This window comes from Misgurnus anguillicaudatus, chromosome 15 (assembly GCF_027580225.2).
Source record: "Misgurnus anguillicaudatus chromosome 15, ASM2758022v2, whole genome shotgun sequence".
Classification (NCBI taxonomy): domain Eukaryota; kingdom Metazoa; phylum Chordata; class Actinopteri; order Cypriniformes; family Cobitidae; genus Misgurnus; species Misgurnus anguillicaudatus.
The window spans coordinates 27,074,242-27,094,042 of NC_073351.2; the positions used below are offsets into that span (position 1 = coordinate 27,074,242).

General features: G+C 39.4%; 1 protein-coding gene across 1 annotated transcript in view; it reads right to left on the minus strand.

The window, feature by feature from the left end:
- cdh13 (cadherin 13, H-cadherin (heart)) overlaps window positions 1–19,801 on the minus strand; it is a 469,469-nt gene that overhangs the window by 347,849 nt on the left and 101,819 nt on the right. The window lies entirely within an intron of this gene.

Genomic DNA, 19,801 nt, shown 5'->3' on the forward strand with positions numbered 1-19,801 from the left:
GGCAATAAGTGGATGCAAGTAAAGTGCAAGCAAAGATAGTAGCATTTTCCCTGTTTTATAATGTAATTTAAGTAACACAGAATGTTAGTAAGCACTGTAATCTATCTCTGTCTTATTTACGTGTTTCTAACATACTGCACTACATGGTTTAAGTCTTCTGCATAAACAAATTGCATAGCATTGCAGACAGTATAAATAAACCCCACAACAGGGACTCTGTCTCGGTCCGCTTTTTTTATTCTGCTCCTGGAAGGAATTTTTCTCTGTTTAAGGAAAAGCAGGAAACTTGTTCATACACTGTACCTATGGCAGTTGCTTCAATGCATTTAGGGGTGTGGTCCTGGTCAAGACAATCTCCTGAACTCCAAACTGAATGTCAGAATGGGAAAGAAAGGTGATTTAAGAAATTTTGAGCGTGGCAAGGTTGTTGGCTGTTGAGTATTTCACAATCTGCTCAGTTACTGGGATTTTCACACACAACCATTTCTAGGGTTTACAAAGAATGGTGTGAAAAAGTCCTGCGGGCGAAAATGCCTTGTTGATGCTAGAGGTCAAAGGAGAATGGGCCGACTGATTCAAGCTGATAGAAGAGCAACTTTGACTGAAATAAACACTCGTTACAACTGAGGTATGCAGCAAAGCATTTGTGAAGCTGCAACACGCACAACCTTGAGGCGGATGGGCTACAACAGCAAAAGACCCCCCCGGGTACCACTCATCTCCACTACAAATAGGAAAAAGAGGCTACAATTTGCACCAGCTCACCAAAATTGAACAGTTGAAGACTGGGAAAATGTTGCCTGGTCTGATGAGTCTCGATTTCTGTTGAGACATTCAGATGATAGAGTCAGAATTTGGCGTAAACAGAATGAGAACATGGATCCATCATGCCTTGTTAACACTGTGCAGGCTGGTGGTGGTGGTGCAATGGTGTGAGGGATGTTTTCTTGGCACACTTTAGGTTCCTTAGTGCCAATTGGGCATCGTTTAAATGCCACAGCCTACTTGAGCATTGTTTCTGACCATGTCCATCCCTTTATGATCACCATGTACCCATCCTCTGATGGCTACTTCCAGCAGGATAATGCACCATGTCACAAAGCTCGAAACATTTCAAATTGGTTTCTTGAACATTTAGTTCACTGTACTAAAATGGCCCCCACAGTCAACAGATCTCAACCCAATAGAGCATCTCTGGGATGTGGTGAAACGGGAGCTTCGTGCCCTGGATGTGCATCCCACAAATCTCCATAAACTGCAAGATGCAATCCAATCAATATGTTCCAAAATAACTAAAAAATGATTACAGCACCTAGTTGAATCAATGATACGTATAATTAAGGCAGTTCTGAATGCGAAAGGGGGTCAAACACAGTATAAGTATGGTGTTCCTAATAATCCTTTAGGTGAGTGTATGTTTGCCTGTCGTTGCTGCACTGCTAAACAAGAGCACTGATGAAAGCGTGTTCATTTCCACAATGACAAAATATTCCTTTTAGAGCAAGTGAAAGTACAGTAGAGGACTTTTCTGGTCAATTATCCCAATTTTGGGTCACTTTCCACTTGGCAAACTAAAGCTTCTCTTCATTAGGAATTAAAGGTAATAATCCAGCTTTTAAAACTCGGCCATACTGTATGTTGTGGCTATGGGTCGATGGTAAAATGAGAAAATGTTGCTGTTATGTAAGGGCCAGTCAGCTTGGCGGCACCAACCTTCAGTCCATCTTACTGTCATTTCCTCTTTTACTCCTACCAGCATTATTACTCTTTCACACCTGTTTTCGCCCTCCATCAATCACTCTTTCGGCCGGAGGGAAGCGGGGATTCGTTCTGACAGTGGCACACCCCACGCGTAACCATCTTTAGATGCGTGACTCTGTTCCAAATCTCTCAGTTCAGACAGAATTTCAGAAATGCATTCAAGAGCCGCTTTCTAGTAAGTTCACGCAACACAGATTTAATACATCAGAAACACAGGGCATAAATCATCAGTGGTGCTTTTTCAGACGTAAACATTTCCATTTATGAATAATGCAGGGTTTGGCTTGCTTTTCTCATTTTATCATTTAATAACGACACATAATTTTCATTATAATCATTAGTTATGACAGAATATTCCTAATCGTACACAAGCTTTCGTTTATGTAGGACTATTGTAGCTGAAAGGAAAAAGCTGCTGGAGTGATGTTACATGTATGATTATCTTTTAACCTTTAAATTAAAAATAAAACTGAGAAGTATACAGTATATACACCATCATGGCTCAGTTTTATAATCTTACATAGTGCCTAACCGGGTGTGCCTCATACATCTTGAAAAGTGAAGCTGTTGGCTTTTTGATCGCCCCCTGGTGGCTGGTTGCAGTACAAGTCATAAACTCTGCCCTCTTCATGCAAATGGTTTTGCTCCTTTAAGGTAGTTGTTATCACGATACATCACGTAAAGGATTATTAGGTTCAATTTCTCATTAATGCAATTTTCTAATCAACCAATCATATGGCAGTTGCTTCAATGCATTTAGGGGTGTGGTCCTGATCAAGACAATCTCCTGAACTCCAAACTGAATGTCAGAATGGGAAAGAAAGGTGATTTAAGCAATTCTGAGTGGAGCATGGTTGTTGGAGCCGGTCTGAGTATTTCACATTATTTTTGCTCAGTTACTGGGATTTTCAGGCACAACCATTTCTAGGGTTTACAAAGAATGGTGTGAAAAGGGAAAAACATCCAGTATGCGGCAGTCCTGTGGGTGAAAATGCCTTGTTGATGCTAAAGGTCAGAGGAGAATGAGCCGACTGATTCAAGCTGATAGAAGAGCAACTTTGACTGAAATAACCACTCGTTACAACCGAGGTATGCAACAAAGCATTTGTGAAGCCACAACACGCACAACCTTTAGGCGGGTGGGATACAACAGCAGAAGACCCCACCGAGTACCACTCATCTCCAATACAAGGTTTGTAGACAACCTACATGAACCACTGAGCCACTGCTTTCCTATCAATATGGGCCAACATTTCTAAAGAATGCTTTCAGCACCTTGTTGAATCAATGTCACGTATAATTAAGGCAGTTCTGAAGGCGAAAGGGGGTCAAACACAGTATTAGTATAGTGTTCTTTATAATCCTTTAGGTGAGTGTATTTCCAATTGTTCATTTTTGTGATAGGTTTCATTTTAACTAGTAATTTGATGCTATAGAAATGGGGCGTGTCGTTATGGTGGAATTGGGCATGCAAGCGTTTGGGCAGAAGTTTGATACCGCGGCTCCGCCTTAGGCTCCATGGACGATTCCTTCTGCGCATGCCCTGGCTCCAAACTGACGTTTTTACATAACATCAGACATTTTTGGTTTCAATTCATTACAATGGAAGGAAACAATGTAGGGTAGTTTTTTTTTTTTTCACAATCTATGGGCCTTACACATGCTCCAACAAAATGAGCTGACCCAAACCCAAGTTCGAGTCCATCTTGCATCATTTCCCTGCTTCGTCCTCATTTGTTGTTCTCGTACTACTGTTCCTATCCAAGCACCAACACGAAACACTAAAACATACACATATTTTTCAACCACACTTCTACTGGATGTCAATAGATCGATAAAACACATCAAATGCCTGTCTTTTCCCAGACTGCCGTCTGTTCAGCTTCGCCTGGTTGAGGTCCCTTTAGCTGTTATTGACGCTAATATCCAAGTCAATTAGGAGATCGGTGTAAAATGTCAAAGTGTTGGTTTGATTTGCGATGCGGAGGGCTGAGCGGGAGAGCGCGAGGCGAGGAAGGCCGTGTGGAAGGAGCCAGCTGGGACGCGGAATGCACATTAACAGAGCTCCTCTCAAACAGCTGGTGCACCTTACTGTCTATTCAGAATGTGAGACTGTATGATAAAGCCAGTGCCTCAAAATCCCTTGAAAGAGAAAACCATGCCCGGGTGTTTCAGCATTCAACCATGGTATTACTACAACTATTCAGAGTTTCAAGGAAAACACAGCTGAATAAAAAAGCCATTTACAAAAGCACAGTCAGCAATACCTTACCAAGTTCTTTTTCAGGGGTCCCCAAGGACACGACAGGAAGGAAAAATGGGATATTTTAGCATGGTGTATTTTGAGGAGCAAATAAATGCTTATTTTAGCTTATTTTTTAGACTAAATGAACCAAATGTGACAAAATTGCTGAAACGGAGCAAAATAATACTATCGTTCTTGTCCTACAGGTTAATTTGCTGCTTAAAAAGCACAGTCTAGAGTTATGCTTAGAAACCATCTTGCCATCCCTTGTTGAATTCACAAAGGCCTTCAGTCTTATCTCCCATTTAATGACAAACAAATCTGGGGGTTGGTGGTCCTGCTTCCAAACAAGGTTTCCAGTCCTAATAGCTCTTTCTAGTCCTCACACTGTGTTGCTAAAGACCTTTAGGAGTTCATTTAATTGAACAGAACAGCTGGTTCAGTTGCTCGTGAACTAAATGACTTTATTTACTTGCACACGAAGCAAATTTTCTGAGATCGGTCTCTGCGGACTCGGACTGAGATAACGTTGGCTATAACCAGTGTTGGGGAAAGTTACTTTAAAAGTAATGCATTACAATATTAAGTTACTCCCAAAAAAGTAACTAATTGCATTACTTAGTTACTTTTTATGGAAAGTAATGCTTACATTACTTTTAAGTTACTTTTGCGTTACTTTTTCTTGGCTGGGGCTTGATCTCTTTCAGGCATTGCAGGTGTTTTTATGACTGAAAAGTTTAAGTTGTTTCATCACAAAAATGTCGAGCTCTGGCCTGCCATCTCAGTTTCGGACTCAAACTGTTCCCAAAGAGGCGTGTACGCATAGAGTGCATAATGTAACTATGTTTAGTTTAATTTAGTACATAATTAAACTAAAAAAGTAACTTGCATAACTTTTTTGAAAAAGTAACTCAAATATGTATGTGTACATTTAAAAAGTAATGCGTTACTCATTACTTCAGAAAAGTAATATTATTACATAATGAAGGTTACTTGTAATGCGTTACCCCCAACACTGGCTATAGACGGTTTTAGCAGTAACAGCATAAACAAGCGGTGTCCGTGGTCAACACGTAACTTCCGGTAAACTCCGCTTAGAATAAATACAACAAAGTACTTTAAACGTAGTTTATTTATATAACAAGCAAAAAAACACGTAGGTTACCTAGGAAACCAAAACATTTGTTATTTTCTATGAGGTATTTGTTCAAGAGTTCAGTTTGGCAAATAGTCAGACCATTAAAAAACTGAAACCGGAAATTAAGGTCAGGCCAGATGCGTATCGCGTCACCGCACATGCGTCCGATGAAACAGTCTATAACACAGTGTGACAGGAATCTCTCCAATTAGAATGAAGAAATGAATGAATGTCCTTTTCTTATTTATTTTTTTTATTTTTTTGGGCCTTTTATGGCTTTATTTGGATAGTACTGTAGTAGAGAGTTGACAGGAAAGTGTTGGGTGAAGATACGGGAGCAGGATCGGCAAAGGACCGCTGAGACGGGAATGGAACTTGGGTTGCCGTGAGCGCACTGGCGCTATATGTCGACGCACTAACCATGGGGCTATTGGCGCCAACATGAATGTCCATTTAAACAAAAGCGCAACAATGGACATCTGTAAGAATGTCTAGCCTTCCTTAAAAAAGAACAAAAGATGAATAATAATAAAACAGTGCATCTAAAGACAATTAAGACCGACGTCCAAAGCAAGCAAACCACCTGCTGCCTTGTTTCGACTTATCCCCGTCCCTCTCACGGCCCCAATGACGTTGGGATCTCATCCCTCTCTGAACTGGAGTGTAATTGATTGCCTGGCATGTCGGTCACCTTATCGGTTTCTTTCTGAGATACAGCTGTACAGAGACTTCATCAGTTTTTAATAATGTGACTCAGCGTGATTTTCTTATTAAACACAACGAGAGAAGATGACACTGGTGGGCTGTGATCGAACGAATGAGGGGTGAGAAAATGACAAAGTTCCCTGCTGGTGTGGGGAAAAAAACATTTAAATATGTTTTAACATCTCTGCTTTTCTTTTAGAAGGTCTCGTCTGTGAAGGGCACAATGGAAAAATTAATGTTGAGAAAAAATGCTATAATGTAAAGGGGGCGGCAGTGTTTGTCATATAGAAAAATACATATGACAATAAACTATTTATGTGCAGTGATGGGGAAAAACTAACCAAAGGCAAAAGCACTAAAGCAATTCTGTATTGCACAAAACATGAAAAATAAAGCATTTCCTTAGAAGCAGCAACATGAATAACGCAACTGCTGTATCAGTTGAGAGTGACAGTACTTAAAGGGATAGTTCACCTGCAAATTGTTACAAACCTGTATTCGTGTCTTTGTTCTGATGAACAAAAATACGAGATTTTGAGGAATGTTTGTAAACAAACCATTCATGAGTCCCATTCACTTCCATAGTATTTTTCCTATTATAGAAGGGAATGGGGCTCATGGCCGGTTTGGTCAGAATTATAATTTTTGGGTGAACTATTCCTTTAAAAATGAAGGAGGTCCCCTATTAGTACGTGTGAAACTGAATATTTAAAGATAAAATTAATGTAAAAATATTTTCATTAAAACACACAAATAAAACTTAATTTAAAAAACTATGAACACATACAAGATTATTAATGAATTAAATGTTTTTTAACAGAAACCTCGAACAGGATTATCTGCGTGATAATGTGAAACTAAAGGGGTTAATTAACACAAACTGAAGCGCTTTCTATCTGACACACTCTACATAATATTAAAGAGCACCTATTTTCTTGCATAAATACAATGTTATTTTGTGTATTTGGTATAATACAATATGTTCACGTGTTCACAATGAGCACCAATGTGCATCTAAGTAAGTTAAACTAAACTACTGGACAGAAAGTTTAATTCCCGTTATGGACCATAAACATAACAGCTCGCTTTAAAACACGTCCAACCAAAGAACAAGCTTCATAACATTAAGCAGTTTTAAGTCTTTTGCTATGATTTTAGCGATTAGCTGTGTTGTGTCATCCTCTCACCTGTTCTCAGTCAAAATGTTATGTTCGTATGGCTCTCTGGTTGGATGCAGTTAATATTGGATTTACTTTGGTTAGACTAAAATACTGTCAGTCAGGTGCAAAATGTACAGCGCCATCACAAGTTCAGTGATTTTATTATCTCATATTTAAAGGAACAGTATGTAAGAAATTTATATCAATTAATGGCCTGGATATGTCACGAGACATTAAGAAATAATTTTTATTTCAAATACTTATACCATTGACAACAGCGGTTCACCCAGGAAATTGTCATTTAAAAAGCGGAGTTGCAGCCCTCAACTGATGTTGATGTTGTTATATTGTGTATTGGCCACCAGTTTTGTGATTGCAGTACCAGTTTTAGCCACAAGTTTTGTGATTGCAATACCAGTTTTAGCCACAATCCTACATACTGTTTCTTTAAACATCAAGGGCTCTATCTTACACCCGGCGCAATGCAGCGCAATGCGCGACCCAAGTGTCTTTCACTAGTTTCCACCCTGCGCAATTATAATTTTCACGTTTAGCGCCACGTTGTTTAAATAGCAAATGCATTTGCGCCCCCTTTTGCGCCCATGGGCGTTCTGGTCTGAAAACGAGGTGTGTTCAGGCGCATTGTTGACGCGTTGCTATTTTGAGGCAACTAAAATAGACTACGCCATTGACCAACAAAAATCTGGTCTAAAGTCTAAAGTCAATGGGGCAATATGTTTTTTGTTATTTAAAGAGCGCGTTAGTAATATGCGCCTATAAACGGGAGGACAACGCGGGTTTGCTTATCACATAGTCATGAATGTGCCGCAGCACAAAAACGCTTTTAAATATGAAAGATTAAAGGATTGAATGTAAAAGATTGTTATTGAGTCTCTTGGACATAAATGAGGACTAATTATGAGACGTTTAAAGGCACAAAGAGCTGCTTCACCTGTAGCCTGGTAAGTAAATAAATGCTTTGCTTTAAACAAATGCATCTGTTTTTAAATGTTTTTAAATGCTACCACACGGATTTATTGTATATGATGACTCTGTACCTGTGGATATAGTGAGATGTAAGAAGTAATGCTTAAAAAAACTCTTTGCTTTAAAAAAAAAACGCTGTCCAAGTGCTGAAACGAACGTGCGGAGAGCCGCTTGTAAATTCTTTATCTCCTGTCTGTTACAAATAAAGTATTTTTAGAGTACAAACCTTATCTTACATACTTGTAAATTATTTTTTGATGATATTGGATAGCCATACATTTAAGGTAATTACAAGCCTACTTTTTTACTTCCATGACTAAAAGAAAAGATTTTTAAAGGTTTTAATAAAAAATAACAATTTCAATACAAGTGAAAAACAACACAATTATTTAACATTAATCTTAAACTGGGGATCTTCTTCCTCCGCTTAGTTTTTCAGTTTACAAAGTTCGTCATCTAAATAGGGATTAGACATAGCGCCAGCGCAACAGGCTTTTAAAGGGGATGAGAGCTGAGACTCTCATTGGTTTATTGCACGTTACGCCCAAAATATTCTCATTACAATAGGACCAACCCTTTTCGACCATGCGCTCGGCGCACAAACCATTTTTCCCGTCGTTAAATTAGCAAAAGTGGTTTAGGAAACACCCATTTAGACGTTGCGCTGTGCGCTTTAGACAATGCGCTTAGATCGTTAAAATAGGGCCCCAAATGTTTAGAGATACCAGAGAGCCATACACATTTGATTACTAGACATATATCTAATGTTTTTTTTTTACAAAATACTTTCATGGACCATTATCTTTATTTAATATCCTATAAATTTTGCCATAAAAACAATAATTTTGACCTATACAATGTTTTTTTGACTATTGCTACAAATATGCCCGTGTAACTTTGTGTAACAGTTTTGTGGTCCATATTTTGTGCCATATGATTTAAAAAACATATTTTTATATAAAATTATTAGTGGAACATTTTATGTACCTTTATTTGACCTCAAAGCATATTGAATCTCACGCCCCCCTTTTTGTGCGGGCCCATAGATTGTAAACAACTAGGATAGTTTACTATTGTATATTTACTGACATCTCAGATTTTTTAAGTGAGTTTCTGACATTGCAAACAAATACATAAAAAGCATGAAAAACAAAAAGACAGTGTAGCTGGGAAAAACTACTACATCCCCCGATCATTTCTTTACAGTGAGCTTTATGAGACTTATTTGAAATCCAAAGGTGATAGATTTACCCAGCTTTCCCTGAGAAAGTCTGGCTTTTTGTTTCCCTTTAGTGAGGGGAAAAACAGTTCAAGTCCATCCAATGTCTCCACTCACATAAATTCTGCTATAAAGCCCTGAGTGATATTGAAGGTAAACGCAGGTCTTACTTTGTGACTGCATTAACATTGAGCCGGGGTAAAAACAGCATGATGTGTTTTTCAAAAATTCTCGAGCTTATTCGTTTCAGCTCTATTCCAAGGCTGAAGCAATAATTTATGCATGTAATTCAGCCTTGTATGAATATCCGCAGTGCTTGAGAGCTGGAGCATGGATCCATCAATGGTTCCAGCGTCAACACAGTTTACCCATAATGCCTGAATTAATTCTCCCCATAGAAAGCCTGGAACCGACAAATTTCCCTGCAACCACAGCCTTGTAAAAAAAGAGCTATCAAATCTAAAGCGTTGTAATCCCGCTCCATGTCATATAATCTCCTCATTAGACCTTACAACCTCCAAACTACCGGTGGAGGATAATAGCAGGATATCAGAATGTAGCCACAACAGACCAAGTCATTTTCTTTTAGGTGCAATGAAAACCCAAAGCAATTTGTCCTCCCCTAAAAGCATGTTACAGCCTGTCTAAATCTAGTTTGCAACGCATCATTAGCAAATTCAGTCGTACACCATCTGTGTTAAAATGGGAGACTGGTTTTTCATCAAATGGTTTTAATATAACTGTTGAAAAGCAGGAGCAGCACCCGTAACATGAACAAATAAGATATCTCTCCCATTTCTGACTTCATTTATTTATCATGTTTTCAACATCAACCATCAGAATGTGCTGCTCACGGATGTCAAAATCTGAGGTTTTACATCTATACTTTTAGTTATCTTAATTTAATATTAAAGTCTCATGAGATATAAAAAACTTTTAAGCAATTTTTCTTTGGAAAACAGTAACACTACAGACACTTAACAACATCATTTCATACCAGTACATTATAGATACATCAGTCTCTCACATATATTTTTCTAATAAAGATGTCAACGATGGAAAAATAATCGTGTGAGAAAACACCAAACAAATACATCAAGCTATTATCACTTTATTTCTCCAACATAACTAACAGCTTTAATTGCATCGCCCCATGTTTTACAATCTTCTATCATTCGATTACTAAATGAGAGTTCATTGATATCAGTATCATCACAAAGCGACAGAGATGGCAGACGAGGCTCCTCATCCTTAATATATCTTCTTCACTAATGCCGTTCGCAGAATCACTTTTAAATTAATTAGTTCATTAAAGCCACTGATAACTTTAAGTTCAGGAAGCCAACACAGACTGGGAAAGTCTTATACATTAGCACAAACTCATATCTCAGTATCACAGAGCATTAACTAATCAGTGAAACTATACGTGTTCACATATAGTTCATTAATGTGAACCAGAAAAGGAACTAGCCGAATGTGACCTCAGTCCTTTTGGTGTTCACAATATAGTGGACTCATAAGAGAACCCAGTTATTTTTTGGTCCTCTTAAGAACTGAAGTGATCTCAGACTCTTTCTTCTTCACATCACAACTTCATAAAAAGTCAGACACCAGCTTTCTGTGCAGAAGTTGATTTTGATACAATTTCCAAATGGCACACAAAGCGGACTGGGACCTTATAGATTTCACATCTCAAAAAGAAATCGAACCACAAAAGAACCCAAAAGCAAACCGTACTCAGACCAACTCCGGACGTATATGAGCAAAAATTAACAAGTCTGGCTAGTCCAGCAATTGCCCTTAAGTAAAACTTTATTGCTACTGCATACACCCAACAAGCTACATTTCTCATTTTACTGTTATAGACCCGATGTAGTCTGGCTATGAGTTGTCCACTTCTAGCCAAAATAACCTTGAATTTGGCAAGCGCTGTGATTGGCCCACCAGAACCCATCCAGTCAGGTAAAAAACCTGCCTCATAGGTATTTCCGTTTGTGAAGGTGAAACAAAGATGAGCCAAGTTGAGGGGTGATTTAACTCAAACTGCATCAAAAGTCGTTGTTTATTTACTTCCATCATTGCTGGTCTTCTCAAATTATACACAACAAGTTGCTGTTTCTTCTTCTTTGACGTTTGCGCTGCTACTGTGGTTACACGCGTGGTTACTGCCTACCACCGGTCTGCGCGTGTGTTTGCACGTCAACGTGGATGACGACGCAAAAGTATAAATAAAAACCGACGCGGAACCTACGCCGTCGCGGCTACGCCGTAGGACCTACGAACAACTATAACGAGCCCTTAAAGGTCAGGACTGTGTTTGACAGGCCATTAGACGTCTTTTAAATGCAAAATTTTAAACCCTATTATGGCCCAGCATGACTTTATATAGACCGATTAATAGACCGATCGGTTGACCAATCGATAGACCGACCGATTGACCAAACGATAAACTGATCGACTGACTGACCGATCGATTGAGCGATCAATTGACCTATCGATTCATAGATAGATAGATAGATAGATAGATAGATAGATAGATAGATAGATAGATAGATAGATAGATAGATAGATAGATAGATAGATAGATAGATAGATAGATAGATAGATAGATAGATAGATAGATAGATAGACTTTCTGTACTTTCTTTATGCCCAAAACAAGACCGATGAAGAAACAGTTTGTCGAGTCTAGAAGTACTCGCCTCCACAAAACCCAAACCTGAACCCCTTTACACAGCAGACAGAGACACCCAACAATGCCTGATGACCTCACTGGTCCTATTGCTATATCTAAATGGAAAACCCCATAGCCAAGTTTCAAGGTTGGATTAAAAGCCCACCCATATCTGTAAAGGCTGAAATAGCAGTGCATCAATGCCAATGGTTTGATATTAATACTCCATCACATAAGGGTGTGGTGTTCTAATCTTCCCATACTGTACTTACTGTACAGTGCTGGTGTGATATCATTAAAATGTCATGTCTATAATTGTACAGTACTAGCTGATACTTTTGACTTAATGTGTGTAATGATACTTAAAGGTGCAAATAAATGTCACTCTGTTTATGGATTGTAAACAAGCTGCAAACTCTGCGTGCCGGCATTCAACGTATGACATTTACAAACATTGGGAAGAGGTCTATTTTGGGCAAACAGGCTTCTGAAAACAGGCGTGCACGGCAGCTGCAATCGACGCTTGGGAAAGTGTACAGTATGTAAAGCTTAGTGTTAGTCATGTAGCAATAGCAGGGAGGCGACGACTTTTAAAAGAGATGTGGTGATGGCCATCGAGCAAGTGTTGTGACAGACCGCAAGTGTGATTAAGGTTGAGAATTCATTGACGTAAGCCGGCGTCTGGTGTAAATGTCAGCTGTGGAAAAAATCAATATGGCCGTATGAGTTCAAAGAGACAACCTGATTGAGAACAGCTGCAGGACCTGTAGTGTGGGCAGGGGTTCCTTCAGCCAAAATTATTTGTAAATGAACTGAGCATGGAAAACTCTGATCGATCATTTAAAAAGGTTTAAGTACATTCACACCCCGCGTGGCTGACAGCCAATCACAGTGGCCGCAACCTATGCTCCGGTCTTCCATAAACGCAATTGGATATCTCTGCCTAGGTTATTTGCATAAGGCGATCTGATTGGCTGACCCACGCGTTGCCGCTTGAAAAGTTGAGAAATGTTCAACTTCTGCCGCGTGCAATGGTACTGACGCGGCGCAGACGGATCCACAATTCAGTTCAGCAATGCATGACGTCACCTAGTAGCCCCTTATGGAACGGCTGAAATTCCACAAGGGGGCGTATTTGTTCCACAGACGTTGCACAATAAACGTGACATCCGAATATATTCATTATAAATCCTGAATGAAAAGTGAGATTGGAACGAATGTCCGTTAGTGAACTAATTGTATACACTATTTATATCGTAATTCGGTCAGAAATGTCAAGATTGTGAGATGAACAAATCGTTTTGGATTAAAAGGCTTGGATATTCCATTTCCTTGGACTTTTGGGGATTTAAGAACAATTTGTTTTGGACAATTTCACCGAAGCGGATTAAGGGAAGATTTTGAAGCTAAGTAAATATCCTAAATCGGCGCCGCCCGGTTCAGGTAACTAACAACTAGATTACAGTTTTATGACTGCTAAAAATCATATTATGCTTTGTGTGTGCGCTTAATGGAATCCCGAAAGTCTAAACTTTACAACGATGTGCTGCATGACCGTATATTTTGAAGATTTAATGCTTCAAAGTTACAATGACGTAATGCAGCCTCACGTGTAAGGGAGGGGTGTGCCGTGTACGGCACAGTGTTCCTTATCAGGTTAAAAGTGAATGGAAAGCGCTAACGCTTACGCCCCGTGTGAATGCGCCGTTACTTCATTTTGACAGGTAAAACATAATAGGGCGGTTTACTGGACAGGGTCTACCTTAATTTAAAAACATCTTGCACTGACATATCTTTACATATATCTGTGCCATTGTATTGTCCCAAAATGCACACCAGTATTGTTTATTGTGAGGTTTATTTGTAAAAACTTCTTAAATGTCCTAATATAACTAAGACCTAGTCATGGATTAATCTAAACCCTGTCCGGGAATCTGCCCCAAATTATCTAGTTTACTGAGCTACTTTAAACATTGCCACAGTAAACGATGCAAATAGCGATTACAGTAGAAAAATAAAATGTATGCATCTTGCAGATACCTTCACCCAACGCGACTTACAGTGGATTCAAGCTATACATTTTATCAATATGCATATCTATGTTACTTGGGTATTGAACCCATCACAAAGAAAATGGGAAAAACATAAAGTATAATGAATCGGACTTCTACTTCGGTCCATCTTTGTCCAGAACATTTCCCTTCTCTACACAGCCAACATAAAGACCACAATGTCCCTGGACAACCCCCGGCTCCGCAAAAACATTCCTCCACCTTTGCCTTCGCCAGGGGCCCGGTTGGGTCCTCTGTTCAGTGGTAAATGTCAGTGCACACAGAGGGCGTAGCGGGAGTGACCCAGGCCTGGTCACACCGAGAGTCTACAGAAAAATCATTCAGACTGTGGTCCAAACAGCTGCATCTGGCTTGCCAGTGGGAGCAGCAGCCTGCACAACCATCTGGAAGCTGGACACCCCACACCTGCTGGGCCAATGAATAATGGTTGGTGCACAAGCTCCATAAACCTCCTCTGTACTTGGCACGGCAAACAGGCATTCAATCAGAAAATATATCTACATTGTTACTGTGATTTAAGAGGCAGATCTGACAGCCTATAGGAAGAACAATCGGATCTCTGTAACATGTTTATAGTTTTTTCCCAAATTAAATGGATGCAAATGGAGACTTCTGCTGAGGTCTCTAGTTCCTCGAATGTTTCCCTTGAGAAGACATCATTAATGTGCATCAGTAATCCCTTGAATTGCAGAAGAGATTTTAACAATATCTCAAGCTGTGTTCAGGTATGCCAATCAAGTCAAATATTTCTCATCATATTCTTTAAAAGGATAGTTCACCCAAAAATGAAAATTCTGTCATAATTTTCTCACTCTCATATTGTTACAAACCTGTACACATTTTTTTTGTTCTGCTGAACACAAAAGAAGGTATTTCAAAGAATGTTTGTAACCAACAGTGGCGGCTTGTGACTGCTCATCCGAGGGGCACAAATTCAAAATATGTGTTGGAAGTGTCGTGTGTTGCTTGTGGTTTCAAAATATGTGTTTATTGCGTCATGTGCATCACGTGCTTTGACAAAATAAGTGCCTGCTGCACACATGTCAAAACCATTTATGATAAAAGAGACGCTCACGTTCACAAAATACATGCAAGACACTCCCTTAAAGGAATATTCCATTTTCTTAAAAGAAAAATCCAGATAATTTACTCACCACCATGTCATCCAAAATATTGATGTCTTTCTTTGTTCAGTCGAGAAGAAATTATGTTTTTTGAAGAAAACATTGCAGAATTTTTCTCATTTTAATGGACTTTAATAGAACCCAACATTTAATACTTAACTCAACACTTAACAGTTTTTTTCAACGGAGTTTCAAAGGACTATAAACAATCCCAAACGAGGCATAAGGGTCTTGTCTGGCGAAACGATTGTCATTTTTGACAGGAGGAATGGCAAATATACGCTTTTAAAGCACAACTTCTCGTCGTGTAGATGCGGTCGTGATGCGCCAGCTGACCCCACTACGTCACCGCAATACGTCATGACGTCAAGAGGTCACAGTGGACGAACGCGAATCTCCGCCCCAGTGTTTACATGTGTTGAGAAAGAGGACCGTTCCTACGTTGTTGTATGTCAACTGATACTAATTAATGTCTTTGTGGCAGTTTATTGTTTAAAATGGTCCGCAAATGTGCGTTTTAGATATGTAGCACGTGACCTCCCTACGTCATTACGCATTTACGTTAGATCGTGCTGGACTGGACCTTGACGAAAAGTTGTGGTTTAAAAGTATATATTTTTTATTTTTCTTGTCAAAAATTACAATCGTTTCGCTAGATAAGACCCTTATGCCTCGTTTGGGATCGTTTATAGTCCTTTGAAACTCCGTTGAAAAAAACTGTTAAGTGTTGAATTAAGTATTAAATGTTGGGTTCTATTAAAGTCCATTAAAATGAGAAAAATTCTGCAATGTTTTCTTCAAAAAACATAATTTCTTCTCGACTGAACAAAGAAAGACATCAACATTTTGGATGACATGGTGGTGAGTAAATTATCTGGATTTTTATTTTAAGAAAATGGACTATTCCTTTAACACTAAACTCTGATTACGCATGAGATTATGCGAGTATCTGGCAAACGCGAGCGTCTGTTCCATCACAAACCCTTTAGACGCGTCCGCAGCAGGCACTTATCTCGACAAGATACGTGATGCACATAGGATCACCCGACGCGCAGATCACATATTTTGAAATTACGAACCACACGCATGACGGGTTACATACATCTTGTGACGAACTTCGCATCGAGCGCCCTCAAAAAAAGAAGTCACCGGACGCCACTGGTAACCAAACCCATCATGAGCCCCATTCATTTCCATAGTGGGAAAAAATATACTATGGAAGTGAATGGGGCTCATGAAAGTTTTGGTTACAAACATTCAACATCCAATGTAAAGACAGACAAGACAGACAGTAGTGTGTATAAAGTGCGCATGAGGACAGAGTGAAAAAATAGCTCACTGTTTACTTTCAGACATTACTATTCAACAGGGCAAAACAGCTGGCACATGGTCACTCTGTTTAAAGGTCAGAGAGCAATCTATGGATGACAAGACAGATCACCAGGGTCACAAACGCAAAGACAGCCAACCCAAAGCCAGCGTAGACGTTCAGCCTCAGATGGCACGCTTGTGGATAGCACACAGTTCGTTTTCTGACTGTCTGATGTATCCTGCACCCTAAAGTCCTGAAACATAGCCATGCTATAAGATATAAATAAAGCAACGAGTGCTTAGGGGGATGAAATAATCACTGACCTTGCCAATGGTTTATAGAAAAGTGAAATTATATTATATATAATATTGAACACAAGACAACTTTTGTATTGAAAAATACTCAAGTTGTTTATTTATTTACTTTATTATGGAGGTAAATTATATCTACAAGCATGAGTTTTGTCTGTAAAACTTACTTTCAGATGACAAGAATGTCTGATCATGGAGTCTATACATTTTTGGTATAATGTAGACTGTCACATACTTATTTATACCACAATACTGTAATAGACCAGCACAAAAAAAAGTACAGCGTTCTTATTGACATCTACCACTCTGTGGCTTGTCACTTTAAGGGGGCGTGTACACCAAAACATTTAAACGCGGCTGAAAATGGCAGGCAGCGCAGACTGTGGGTGCTTGCCGGAGTTTTTTTTTGGCTATGATACTTCTGCTTTGTTTATCAATTGTTAAACAGTGCTTCGTTTGGTTATTGTGATATTTGTCCTGTCCCTCCTCCACTGTGATTGGGCGGCCAGGTGAAAAGTGACATTGACAAGGTGAGTGTTTTACCAAGTTTTTCAACTGTGGGCGTTCAGTCGGAAAAAAACGTTAAAGGGTTAGTTCACCCAAAAATTTAAATAATGTCATTAATGGCTCACCCTCATGTCGTTCCAAACTCGTAAGACCTCCGTACATCTTCAGATGTAATTTTGAAAACATTCGCATGCCGTTGGCTTAAGGCCTTGGTGTACGCAGCCCCTAAAAGTCAGCCTGCCATTTTTTCCCTGTGAAAGCATCCTGTTGTGGTTCAAATAAGTTAACGTGCATCATAACTATATGCCTATGCTATGCTATGTGTAAACAACAGCACCTTAAATATCCTTTCCAGATACAGATTGCTGACCTGATAATGTTTCCCACTGTATAAATGTTTTCAAAAACCTAAAATGGCAAAAAATATAATCTAAGTGTATCAAAATGATTTTGCAGAATGCCTAAATTATATTGTGCCATGACATTTAAGTAAGTCCAGCGGCGGTAAACAGAGTAGGTGAACTTTCCTTGATGGCGACTCGAATTCGATATGCAAAACTTTCCATTTTAAACTTTAAAAAATTGGTACATTTTCATTGAATTTCTAGTCTACTGCATCTCCATCACCATCCAAGAAGTCAGCAATAACCTCACAACAGGACATGTTGGCATTATTGTAACTTGACTGCCAGGTCATACTTTGCAATCCTATACGTGGATACACAATTACAAAGGGGGGTGGGGGGCAAAAGTCAAGTGTCTGTTTTCATACCCTTCACAGGGTCCGTAGAGGATACAAACAGACAAGATTAGCAGGCCAATAACTCAAATACCCCCAAACACTTTCACCTGATGCTGAGTCCTTCCTGGTGTTTGAATGCGAGATACGGTTGGTGTGAGTGATTGTGTTCTTTTTACAATTATCTGCTCCAGCCCTGCTGTCGGATTCGGCCACGGTCACACCATCCATCAGTTTAAAGGGCAAAGTTGCCAATAACCTCACCAACCCGCGGAGCGGCCCTCCTTCTACCTTTCACCATGATTCAATAGCAGATTTAGAGAGGAAAGAAAGATTCCTTTAGACATTTCGAGTGAGCGCAAGTAAACTATTGGCCGAGATATCGAACAGAGCGTTCACTTTTTCTTTTTTGTTTCTACAATCCCAATTCATTGCTGCTGACATGGCGTTGCCTTCATCCCTCTTCCTATGAGACCGCTGTAGAGTTTCCGTATCAAGTCCAACGCCTTTACTTCCTGACAGAAGTCTTAAACAGAACCTGTCTTCTGGTATCTGAACTTCAAACCCTTCTGCCACTCTGGGACAAACACTTTTATAAGTTTGCGATTGTTTGCTATGGAATTTGCTGTTGTTTTGTGTTATTTATGATGTGTAGCAGAGAAGAAGAAAATTCTGCAGTTCAAAATGCCAACATGACGCTTAAGCCAAGCTTAAAACAATACATTTCCCGTTATTATGATAAATCTACATGCTTGATCTGGGCCCTTTCTTTTTCTCAGTTCTATTTACCCTCAGTTCTCCACATCCACTACTGTTGATGTGATTAATGACAACAGAGGCCATGTGCTCACAAGTGCATTTTTTGCTCCGATTCAAACTTTTTAAAGCCATTTTATGAGCGTGCTAAAAGGGCAGCTGAACGAGCTGGGAAAGCTTTAGTCCCTTTTCCTTTTTTTTTCCATCTCCAGAGGGCAAAGTAGAAAAATCCATTTTGTCTGAATCAATATTTACTCCTGATGTTGTCTTTTCCCAAAACAATCGACAGCTGGTCTTTTGTTCAACCCCCGAAGAAAGTAAAAAGGAACTTAAAGGTTACCACACTAAAGTAGTTTTTAAAGCTCGGGGAAAGGATTCAGCATGAGGTGAGTAGGTAATGATAATAATTTACCTTTTGCAACATCCCTAGAGCACTGCTGCACTTCACATTGGGAGTGTTAACATAAAAAGCAGCCAAGCATTAGTATATGGAAAAAAATTATCTTAAAAGCCCGTCATTCATTTTCACCATCCCAAAAAATTGTTCTCTTTTCAATATGAATATTATTCAAAATTGCCCAGAAATATTATAATAATAAACGTTTTAACATCTCCAATGGCTGATTGAGATTAAATGTGGCATCAGATAATGCAACTGTAATTTTTTCTGTCTGTCTGTTTATCCCTCTATCTGTCTGGCCGTCTATCCCTCTATCTGTCTGTCCATTAATTGTTCCATCTGACTGTCTTTCTGTCTTTCTGTTTATCCCTCTATCTGTCTGTCTGTCCGTCTATCCCTCTATCTGTCTGTCCGCTTTTGCCATTATCTGTCGGTCCGTCTTTCCCTCTGTTTGTCCGTCTATCCCTCTATCTGTCTGTCCGTCAATCCCTATATCTGTCTGTCCATCAATCGGTCTATTTGTCTGTTCGTCTATCCCTCTATCTGTCTGTCCGTCAATCCCTATATCTGTCTGTCCATCAATCGGTCTATCTGTTTGTCCGTCTATCCCTCTATCTGTCTGTCCGTCAATCCCTATATCTGTCTGTCCATCAATCGGTCTATCTGTCTGTCCGTCTATCCCTCTATCTGTC